Source organism: Papio anubis, chromosome 12 (genome assembly GCF_008728515.1).
Source record: "Papio anubis isolate 15944 chromosome 12, Panubis1.0, whole genome shotgun sequence".
NCBI lineage: Eukaryota > Metazoa > Chordata > Mammalia > Primates > Cercopithecidae > Papio > Papio anubis.
The window spans coordinates 31,920,636-31,931,279 of record NC_044987.1 but is presented as its reverse complement, the minus strand read 5'-3'; the positions used below and the strand labels follow the sequence as shown (position 1 = coordinate 31,931,279).

General features: G+C 40.8%; 1 pseudogene; it reads left to right on the top strand.

Moving 5' to 3' along the window:
- Nucleotides 1-1,014: 1,014 nt before the first annotated feature.
- On the top strand, nucleotides 1,015-2,485 carry LOC101026150 (annotated as a pseudogene).
- The last annotated feature ends 8,159 nt before the right edge of the window (nucleotides 2,486-10,644 follow it).

The following is a 10,644-nucleotide window of genomic DNA, read 5'->3' as shown; positions in this document are numbered from 1 at the left end:
CATGGTGGTTTGCTGCACCGATCATCTAGGTTTTAAACCCCACATGCATTAGGTATTTGTCCTAATGCTCTCCCTCCCCTCGTCCCCCACCCCCCGACAGGCCCCCGTGTATGACGTTCCCCTCCCTGTTGTCCATGTGTTCTCATTTTTCAGCTCCCGCTTATGAGTGAGAACATGTGGTGTTTGGTTTTTTGTTCCTGTTTGGATTTTTTACTTTAAAACAACCCATACAAACCTGAGCCATCACTGTCAGATTTTGCTTTCTTACCACTAGAAGGTGCTAACAACTCCATTAAATGTTTTCAGTGTGACAGACTATGAGAAGAAGCCCAGTGAGCTCATGAGGAAATATATTCATCCGTTTATTTTTGCCAAATTTACTGATAGTAGTTTGATGTGAAAAAATAACATACAACAATCTGTTTCCTCTCTAATGGGAAGGCACCTAATTACCCATTTTATTGTTAATATTCAATCTAGAAAAGTTTTGAAAATAATGCATAAAAAATACAGTTATCTCTAGACTCAAGTATATAAAATAAACTGATGTATTCTCTTGGATTTAGTGACAATGCTTCTCAAAATTTGTACCAAGATAAAATATCAGACAGGTGAACAAAAAATGAATGGATAAGATGTTCATCTCAACATTGTTTAAAGTACTATATCATGGCTATATTACATAACTTCATATAGTGGAAGACTGTGGCCATAAAAATGATGGTGAAGATTGTGTTTATTGCCATGGAAAGCTATCCATGCAATATTATTGTTGTTATTATTTTAAATAGAGATGCGATATTGCTCTGTTGCCCAGGCTGGAGCACAGTGGTGTGATCACAGCTCACTACAACCTTTAACTCCTGGGCTCAAGCAATCCCCCCACCTCAGCCTCCCGAGTAGCTGGGACTACAGGCATCCTCCACCATGCCCTGATAATTACAAAAATTGTTCAGTGACAGGGTCTCACTATATTGCCCAGTCTGGTCTCAAACTCCTAGGCTCAAGCAATCCTCCTGCCTCAGTCTCCTGAGTAGCTGAGACTATAGGCATATGCTACCATGTCCAGCTGATGTAATATTATTAAGTTAAAAATGCAGGCTACAGCTCTTTTTCATGGTGCCCTGAAAGCGATCAGCTGCTTCAAGATGAAGCCGAACATCTCCTTCCCAGCCACTGGCTGCCAGAAACTCATTGAAGTGGACAATGGACACAAACTTCATACTTTTTATGAGAAGCGTGTGGCCACAGAAGTTGCTGCTGATGCTCTGGGTAAAGACTGGAAGGGTTATGTGGTCTGAATCAGCGGTGGGAACAACAAACAAGGTTTCCCTATGAATCAGGGTGTCTTGACCAATGGCCATGTCCACCTGCTACTGAATAAAAGGCATTCCTGTTACAGACCAAGGAGAACTGGAAAAAGAAAGTGAAAATCTGCTTGTGGTTGCATTGTGGATTCCAATCTGAGCATTCTCTACTTGGTTATTGTAAAAAAAAGGAGAGAAGGATATTCCTGGACTGACTGATAGTATGGTGCCTTGTCGCCTCGGGCCCAAAAGAGCTAGCTGAATCTGCAAACTTTTCAGTCTCTCTAAATATGATGATGTCCACCAGTGTGTTGTAAGAAAGCTGTTAAACAAAGAAGGTAAGAAACCTAGGACCAAATCACCCAAGATTCAGTATCTTGTTACTTACTCCACGTGTACTGCGGCACAAACGGTGGCGTATTGCTCTGAAGAAACACATAATTAAGAAAAATAAGGAAGTGGCTACAGAATATGCTAAACTTTTGGCCAAGAGAATGAAGGAAGCTAAAGAGAAGCACCAAGAACAGATTGACAAGAGACGCAGACTGTCCTCTCTGCGAGCTTCTACTTCCAAGTCTGAATCTAGTCAAAAATAAGATTTTTTGAGTAACAAATAAATAAGACAGACTAAAAAAAATGCAGGTTACAAAATTGTCATTTAATGTCTCATTTAAATAAAGATATGATACAGAAAAGCATGGCAGATATTCACTGAAATGATGATTGTCTCTAGATAATGTGATTATTTGTGATCCTTATTATCTGGTTGTGTAACCTTGAGAAAAAAACTTAGCCCTTCCATACCTCTCAGTTTCATCATCAGCAAAATGGTGGCAATAATATTTCCTACCTCATGGGTAACATGAGAAATTCAACATATTTCTATATGTAAAGCATTTAAAAGAGTGCTGAACACATCATGCATACTAAAAAACTATTAGCTATCATACTCATTATCCTAATTGTCCATATTTTCTAATCTTACGATTGTGTATGTGTTAATTTTATAACCAGTAAAGACAATAAACTACTTTTTTTTCAAAAAGATAACTCTCACAGAGGAGGAGGGAATTAAATTCATTCCTATCTATACGAATAGTGGCCGGGCGCGGTGGCTCACACCTGTAATCCCAGCACTTTGGGAGGCCAAGGCGGGTGGATCACCTGAGGTCAGGAGTTCAAGACCAGCCTGGCCAACATGGTGAAACCCTGTCTCTACTAAAAATACAAAACGTAGCCGGGCGTGGTGGCGGACAACTGTAATCCCAGCTACATGCAAGGCTGAGGCAGGAGAATTGCTCGAACCCAGGAGGCAGAGGTTGCAGTGAGCGAGATCATGCCACTGCACTCCAGTCTGGCAACAGAGCAAGACTCTGCCAAAAAAAAAAAAAAAATAGTAAGTCACTTAATTTCCATTTACCCCAAAAGTTAAAATGGTCAGATGCTTTTTAAAAAATTATTATACTTTTTATTATACTTTATTATAGGTATATGTATGCCATGTTGGTATGCTGCACCCATCAACTCATCATTTACATTAGGTATTTCTCCTAATGCTATCCCTCCCCCAGCCCCCAACCCCCTGACAGACCCCAGTGTGTGATGTTCCCCACCCTGTGTCTAAGTGTTCTCACTGTTCAATTCTTGCCTATGAATGAGAACATCTGGTGTTTGGTTTTCTGTCTTTGTGGTAGTTTACTGAGAATGATGGTTTCCAGTTGCATCCATGTCCCTACAAAGGACATGAACTCATCCTTTTTTATGGCTGCATAGTATTCCATGGTATATATGTGCCACATTTTCTTAATGCAGTCTATCATTGATGGACATTTGGGATGGTTCCAAGTCTTTCCTATTGTGAATAGTGCCGAAATAAACATACGTGTGCGTGTGTCTTTATAGTAGCATGATTTATAATCCTTTCGTTATATACCTAGTAATGGGATCACTGGGTCAAATGGTATTTCTAGTTCTAGATCCTTGAGGAATTGCCACACTATCTTCCACAGTGGTTCAACTAATTGACACTCCCACCAACAGTATAGAAGCGTTCCTATTTGTCCACATCCTCTCCAGTATCTGTCATTTCCTGACTTTTTAATGATCGCCATTCTAATTGGCATGAGATGGTATCTGACTGTGGTTTTGATTTGCATTTCTCTGATGACCAGTGATGGTAAGCATTTTTTCATGTGAGTTCTAATTTGATTGCACTGTGGTCTGAGAGACTGTTTCTTGTGATTTCTGTTATTTTACATTTGCTGAGGAGTGCTTTACTTCCAATTATGTGGTCAATTTTGGAATAAGCGTGATGTGGTGCTGAGAAGAATGTATATTCTGTTGATTTGGGGTGGAGAGTTCTGTAGATGTCTATTACGTCCGCTTGGTGCAGAGCTGAGTTCAAGTCCTGGATATCCTTGTTAACCTTCTGTCTTGTTGATCTGTCTGATGTTGACAGTGGGTTGTTAAAGTCTCCCATTATTATTGTGGGGGAGTCTAAGTCTCTTTGTAGGTCTCCAAGGACTTGCTTTATGAATCTGGGTGCTCCTGTATTGGGTGCATATATATTTAGGATAGTTAGCTCTTCTTGTTGAATTGATCTCTTTACCATTATGTAATGGCCTTCTTTGTCACTTTGGATCTTTGTTGGTTTAAAGTCTGTTTTATCAGAGACTAGAATTGCAACCCCTGCTTTTTTTTTTTTTTTTTTGCTTTCCATTTGCTTGGTAGATCTTCCTTCATCCCTTTGAGTCTATGTGTGTATCTGCACATGAGATGGGTCTGCTGAATAAAGCACCCTGATGGTCTTGACTCTTTATCCAGTTTGCCAATCTGTGTCTTTTAACTGGGGCATTTAACCCATTTACATTTAAGGTTAATATTGCTATATGTGAATTTGATTCTGCCGTTATGATGTTAGCTGGTTATTTTGCCCATTAGTTGATATAGTTTCTTCCTAGTATCGATGGTCTTTACAGTTTGGCATGTTTTTGCAGTGGCTGGTACCGGTTGTTTCTTTCCATGTTTAGTGCTTCCTTCAGGAGCTCTTGTAGGGCAGGCCTGGTGGTGACAAAATCTCTCAGCATTTGCTTGTCTGTAAAGGATTTTATTTCTCCTTCACTTCTGGTTATGAAATTGGCTGGATATGAAATTCTGGGTTGAAAATTCTTTTCTTTAAGAATGTTGAATAATAGCCCCCACTCTCTTCTGGCTTGTAGGGTGTCTGCCAAGAGATCCACTGTTAGTCTGAGGGGCTTCCCTTTGTGGGTAACCCGACCTTTCTCTCTGGCTGCCCTTAACATTTTTTTCCCGCATTTCAACTTTGGTGAATCTGACAATTATGTGTCTTGGGGTTGCTCTTCTCGAGGAGTATTTTTGTGGTGTTCTCTGTATTTCCTGAATTTGAATGTTGGCCTGCCTTGCTAAGTTGGGGAAGTTCTCCTGGTTAATATCCTGAAGTGTGTTTTCCAACTTGATTCCATTTCCCCATCACTTTCGGGTACACCAATCAAACATAGATTTGGTCTTTTCACATAGTCCAATATTTCTTGTAGGCTTTGTTAGTTTCTTTTTACTCTTTTTCTTTAAACTTGTCTTCTCACTTTATTTCATTAATTTGATCTTCAATCACTGATACCCTTTCTTCCACTTGATCAAATTGGCTATTGAAGCTTGTGCATGCGTCATGAAGTTCTCGTGCCATGGTTTTCAGCTCCATTAGGTCATTTAAGGTCTTCTCTACACTATTTATTCTAGTTGACCATTCATCTAATCTTTTTTCAATTTTTTAGCTTCCTTGTGATAGGTTTGAACATGCTGCTTTAGCTGGGAGAAGTTTATTACCGATCTTCTGAAGCCTACTTCTATCAGTTTGTCAAAGTCATTCTCCGTCCAGCTTTCTTCCATTGCTGACAGGGAGCTGCAATCCTTTGGGGGAGAAGAGATACTCTGGTTTTTAGAATTTTCAGCTTTTCTGCTCTGGTTTTTTCCCATCTTTGTGGTTTTATTTACCTTTGGTCTTTTTTTTTATTATCATACTTTAAGTTCTAGGGTACATGTGCACAACTTGCAGGTTTGTTACATATGTATACATGTGCCATGTTAGTGTGCTGCACCCGTTAACTCGTCATTTACATTAGGTGTATCTCCTAATGCTATCCCTCCCGCATCGCCCCGCCCCATGACAGGCCCCTGTGTGTGATGTTCCTCACCCTGTGTCTAAGTGTTCTCATTGTTCAATTCCCACCTATGAGTGAGAACATGCAGTGTTTGGTTTTCCGTCCTTGTGATAGTTTGTTGAGAATGATGGTTTCTAGCTTCATCCATGTCCCTACAAAGGTCATGAACTCATCCTTTTATATGGCTGCATAATATTACATGGTGTATATGTGCCACATTTTCTTAATCCAGTCTATCATTGATGGACATTTGGGTTGGTTCCAAGTCTTTGCTATTCTGAATAGTGCTGCAATAAACATACGTGTGCATGTGTCTTTATAGCAGCATGATTTATAATCCTTTGGGTATATATCCAGTAATGGGATGGCTGAGTCAAATGGTATTTCTAGTTCTAGATCCTTTAGGAATCGCCACACTACCTTCCGCAATGGTTGAACTAGTTTACAGTCCCACCAACAGTATAAAAGCATTCCTATTTGTCCACATCCTCTCCAGCACCTGTTGTTTCCTGACTTTTTAATGATTGCCATTCTAACTGGCATGATATGGTATCTCATTGTGGTTTTGATTTTCATTTCTCTGATGGCCAGTGATGATGAGCCTTTTTTCATGTGTCTGTTGGCTGCATAAATGTCTTCTTTTGAGAAGTGTCTGTTCATATCCTTTGCCTACTTTTTGATGGGTTTGTTTGATTTTTTCTTGTAAATTTGTTTAAGTTATTTGTAGATTCTGGATATTAGCCCTTTGTTAGATGGGTAGATTGTAAAAATTTTCTCCCCTTCTGTAGGTTGCCTGTTCACTCTGATGGTAGTTTCTTACGCTGTGCAGAAGCTCTTTAGTTTAATTAGATACCATTTGTCAATTTTGGCTTCTGTTGCCATTGCTTTTGCTGTTTCAGTCATGAAGTCCTTGCCCATGCCTATGTCCTGAATGGTATTGCCTAGGTTTTCTTCTAGGGTTTTTATGGTTTTAGGTCTAACATTTAAGTCTTTAATCCATCTTAAATTAATTTTTGTATAAGGTGTAAGGAAGGGATCCAGTTTCAGCTTTCTACGTATGGCTAGCCAGTTTTCCCAGCACCATTTATTAAATAGGGACTCCTTTCCCCATTTCTTGTTTTTGTCAGGTTTGTCAAAGATCAGATGGTTGTAGTTGTGTGGTATTATTTCTGAGGGCTCTGTTCTCTGTTTTGGTACCAGTACCGTGCTGTTTTGGTTACTGTAGCCTTGTAATATAGTTTGAAGTCAGGTAGCATGATGCCTCCAGCTTTGTTCTTTTGGTTTAGGATTGACTTGGCAATGCGGGCTCTTTTTTGGTTCCATATGAACTTGAAAGTAGTTTTTTCCAATTCTGTAAAGAAAGTCATTGGTAGCTTGATGGTGATGGCTTTGAATCTATAAATTACCTTGGGCAGTATGGCCATTTTCATGATATTTGTTCTTCCTGTCCATGAGCATGGAATGTTCTTCCATTTGTTTGTGTCCTCTTTTATTTCGTTGAGCAGTGGTTTGTAGTTCTCCTTGAAGTGGTCCTTCACATCCCTTGTAAGTTGCATTCCTAGGTATTTTATTCTCATTGAAGCAATTGTGAATGGGAGTTCACTCATGATTTGGCTCTCTGTTTGTCTTTTATTGGTGTATAGGAATGCCTGTGATTTTTGCACATTGATGTTGTATCCTGAGACTTTGCTGAAGTTGCTTAACATCTTAAGGAGATGCTGGGCTGAGACAATGGGGTTTTCTGTTTTGTTTTGTTTTGTTTTTTTGAGATGGATTCTCGCTCTGTCACCCAGGCTGGAGTGCAGTGGTGCGATCTCCACTCACTGCAAGCTCCACCTCCCAGGTTCACGCCATTCTTCTCCCTTAGCCTCCCGTGTAGCTGGGACTACAGGCGCCTGCCACCGCGCCTGGCTAATTTTTGTATTTTTAGTAGAGATGGGGTTTCACCGTGTTAGCCAGGGTGGTCTCGATCTCCTGACCTTGTGATCCGCCCATCTCGGCCTCCCAAAGTGCTGGGCTTACAGGCATGAGCCACTGCGCCCGGTCGATAATGGGGTTTTCTAAATATACAATCATGTCATCTGCAAACAGGGACAATTTGACTTCCTGTTTTCCTAATTAAATACCCTTTATTTCTTTCTCCTGCCTGATTGTCCTGGCCAGAACTTCCAACACTATGTTGAATAGGAGTGGTGAGAGAGGGCATCCCTGTCTTGTGCCAGTTTTCAAAGGAATGCTTCCAGTTTTTGGCCATTCAGTTAGATATTGGCTGTGGGTTTGTCATAAATAGCTTTTATTATTTTGAGATATGTCCCATCAATACCTATTTTATTGAGAGATTTTAGCATGAAGGGCTGTTGAATTTTGTCAAAGGCCTTTTCTGCATCTATTCAGATAATCATGTGGTTTTTGTCTTTGGTTCTGTTTATGTGATTGATTACGTTTATTGATTTGCGTATGTTGAATCAGTCTTGCATCCCAGGAATGAAGCCAACTCAATCGTGGTGGATAAGCTTTTTGATGTGCTGCTGGATTCGGTTTGCCAGCATTTTATTCAGGATTTTTGCAGCGATGTTCATCAGGAATATTGGTCTAAAATTCTCTTTTTTTTTTTTTTTGTTGTGTCTCTGCCAGGCTTTGGTATCAGGATGATTTTGGCCTCATAAAATGAGTGAGGGAGCACTCCCTCTTCTTCTATTGATTGGAATAGTTTCAGAAGGAGTGGTAACAGCTCCTCTTTGTACCTCTTGTAGAATTCGGCTGTGAATCCGTCTGGTCCTGGACATTTTTTGGTTGGTAGGCTATTAATTATTGCCTCAATTTCAGAGCCTGATATTGGTCTATTCAGGGATTCAACTTCTTCCTGGTTTAGTCTTGGGAGGGTGTATGTCTCTCCCAAGACTAAACCAGGGAGGGAATTTATCCATTTCTTCTAGATTTTCTGGTTTATTTGCATAGAGGTGTTTTTAGTATTCTCTGATAGTAGTTTGTATTTCTGTGGGATCGGTGGTGATATCCCCTTTATCATTTTTTATTGTGTCTATTTGATTCTTCTCTCTTTTCTTCTTTCTTAGTCTTGCTAGCGGTCTATCAATTTTGTTGATCTTTTCAAAAACCCAGGTCCTGGATTCATTGATTTTTTGAAGGGTTTTTTTGTGTCTCTATCTCTTTCAGTTCTGCTCTGATCTTAGTTATTTCTTGCCTTCTGCTAGCTTTTGAATATGTTTGCTCTTGCTTCTCTAGTTCTTTTAATTGTGATGTTAGGGTGTCAATTTTGGATCTTTTCTGCTTTCTCTTGTGGGCATTTAGTGCTATAAATTTCCCTCTACACACTGCTTTAAATGTGTCCCAGAGATTCTGTATATTGTGTTTTTGTTCTCCTTGGTTTCAAAGAACATCTTTATGTCTGCCTTCATTTTGTTATGTACCCAGTAGTCATTTAAAAGCAGGTTGTTCAGTTTCCATATAGTTGAGTGGTTTTGAGTGAGTTTCTTAATCCTGAGTTCTAGTTTGATTGCACTGTGGTCTAAGAGACAGTTTGTTGTAATTTCTGTTCTTTTACATTTGCTGAGGAGTGCCTTACTTCCAACTATGTGGTCAATTTTGGAAGAAGTGCAATGTGATGCTGAGAAGAATGTGTATTCTGTTGATTTGGGATGGAGAGTTCTGTAGATGTCAGTCAGGTCTGCTTGGTGCAGAGCTGAGTTCAAGTCCTGGATATCCTTGTTAACCTTCTGTCTCGTTGATCTGTCTAATGTTGACAGTGGGTTGTTAAAGTCTTTATTTTATTATTGTGGGGGAGTCTAAGTCTCTTTGTAGGTCTCTAAGGACTTGCTTTATGAATCTGGGTGCTCCTGTATTGGGTGCATATATATTTAGGATTGTTAGCTCTTCTTGTTGAATTGATCCCTTTACCATTATGTAATGGCCTTCTTTGTCTCTTTTTGATCTTTGTTGGTTTAAAGTCTGTTTTATCAGAGACTAGGATTGCAACCCCTGCTTTTTTTTTCCCCCCCAATTGCCTGGTAGATCTTCCTCCATCCCTTTACCTTTGGTCTTTGATTTTGGTCACCTACAGATGGGGTTTTGGTATAGATGTCCTTTTTGTTGATGTTGGTGCAATTCCTTTCTGTTTGTTAGTTTTCCTTCTAACAGTCAGGTCCCTCAGTTGCAGGTCTGTTGGAGTTTGCTGGAGGTCCACTCCATACCCCGTTTGCCTGGGTATCAGCAGTGGAAGTTGCAGAACAGCAAATATTGCAGAGCAGCAAATATTGCTGCCTGATCCTTCCTCTGTAAGCTTCGTCCCAGAGGAGCACCTGCCTATATGAGGTATCTTTTGGCCCCTACTGGGCGGTGTCTCCCAGTTAGGCTACATAGGGTTCAGTGACCCACTTAAGGTGGCAGTCTGTCCATTCTCAGAGCTCAAACACCATGCTGGGAGAACCACTGCTCTCATCAGAACTGTCAGACAGGGACGTTTAAGTCTGCAGAAGATGTCTGCTGCCTTTTGTTCAGCTATGTCCTGCCCACAGAGGTGGAGTTCATAGAGGCAGTAGGCCTTGCTGAGTTGTGGTGGGCTCTGCCCAGTTCGAGCTTCCCGGGCACTTATTTTACCTACTCCAGCCTCATCAATGGCAGATGCCCCTCCCCCAGCCAGGCTGCCACCTCGTAGTTTGATCTCAGTCTGCTGCACTAGCAGTGAGCAAGGCTCTGTGGGTGTAAGACCCACTGAGCCAGGCACAGGAGAGAATCTTCTTGTCTGCCGATTGCTAAGACCTTGGGAACAGTGCAGTATTTGGGTAAGAGTGTTCCGTTTTTCCAGGCACAATCTGTCCCGGCTTCCCTTGGCTAGGAAAGGGAAATCCCCTGACCCCTTGTGCTTCCCCAGTGAGGCGATGCCCCACCCTTCTTTGGTTCACCCTCCATGGGTTGCACCCACTGTCCAACTAGTCCCAATGAGATGAACCAAGTATCTCAGTTGGAAATGCAAAAATCACCCATCTTCTGCATTGATCACACTGGGAGCTGCAGACCGGAGCTGTTCCTATTCGGCCATCTTGAAAAACAAGTCTCAGTCAGATGGTTTTAATGTCTAATTTTTTATAACTATTCTAAATAAGAATTCACTTAATATATGCGTTAGTCTATTCTTGTGTTGC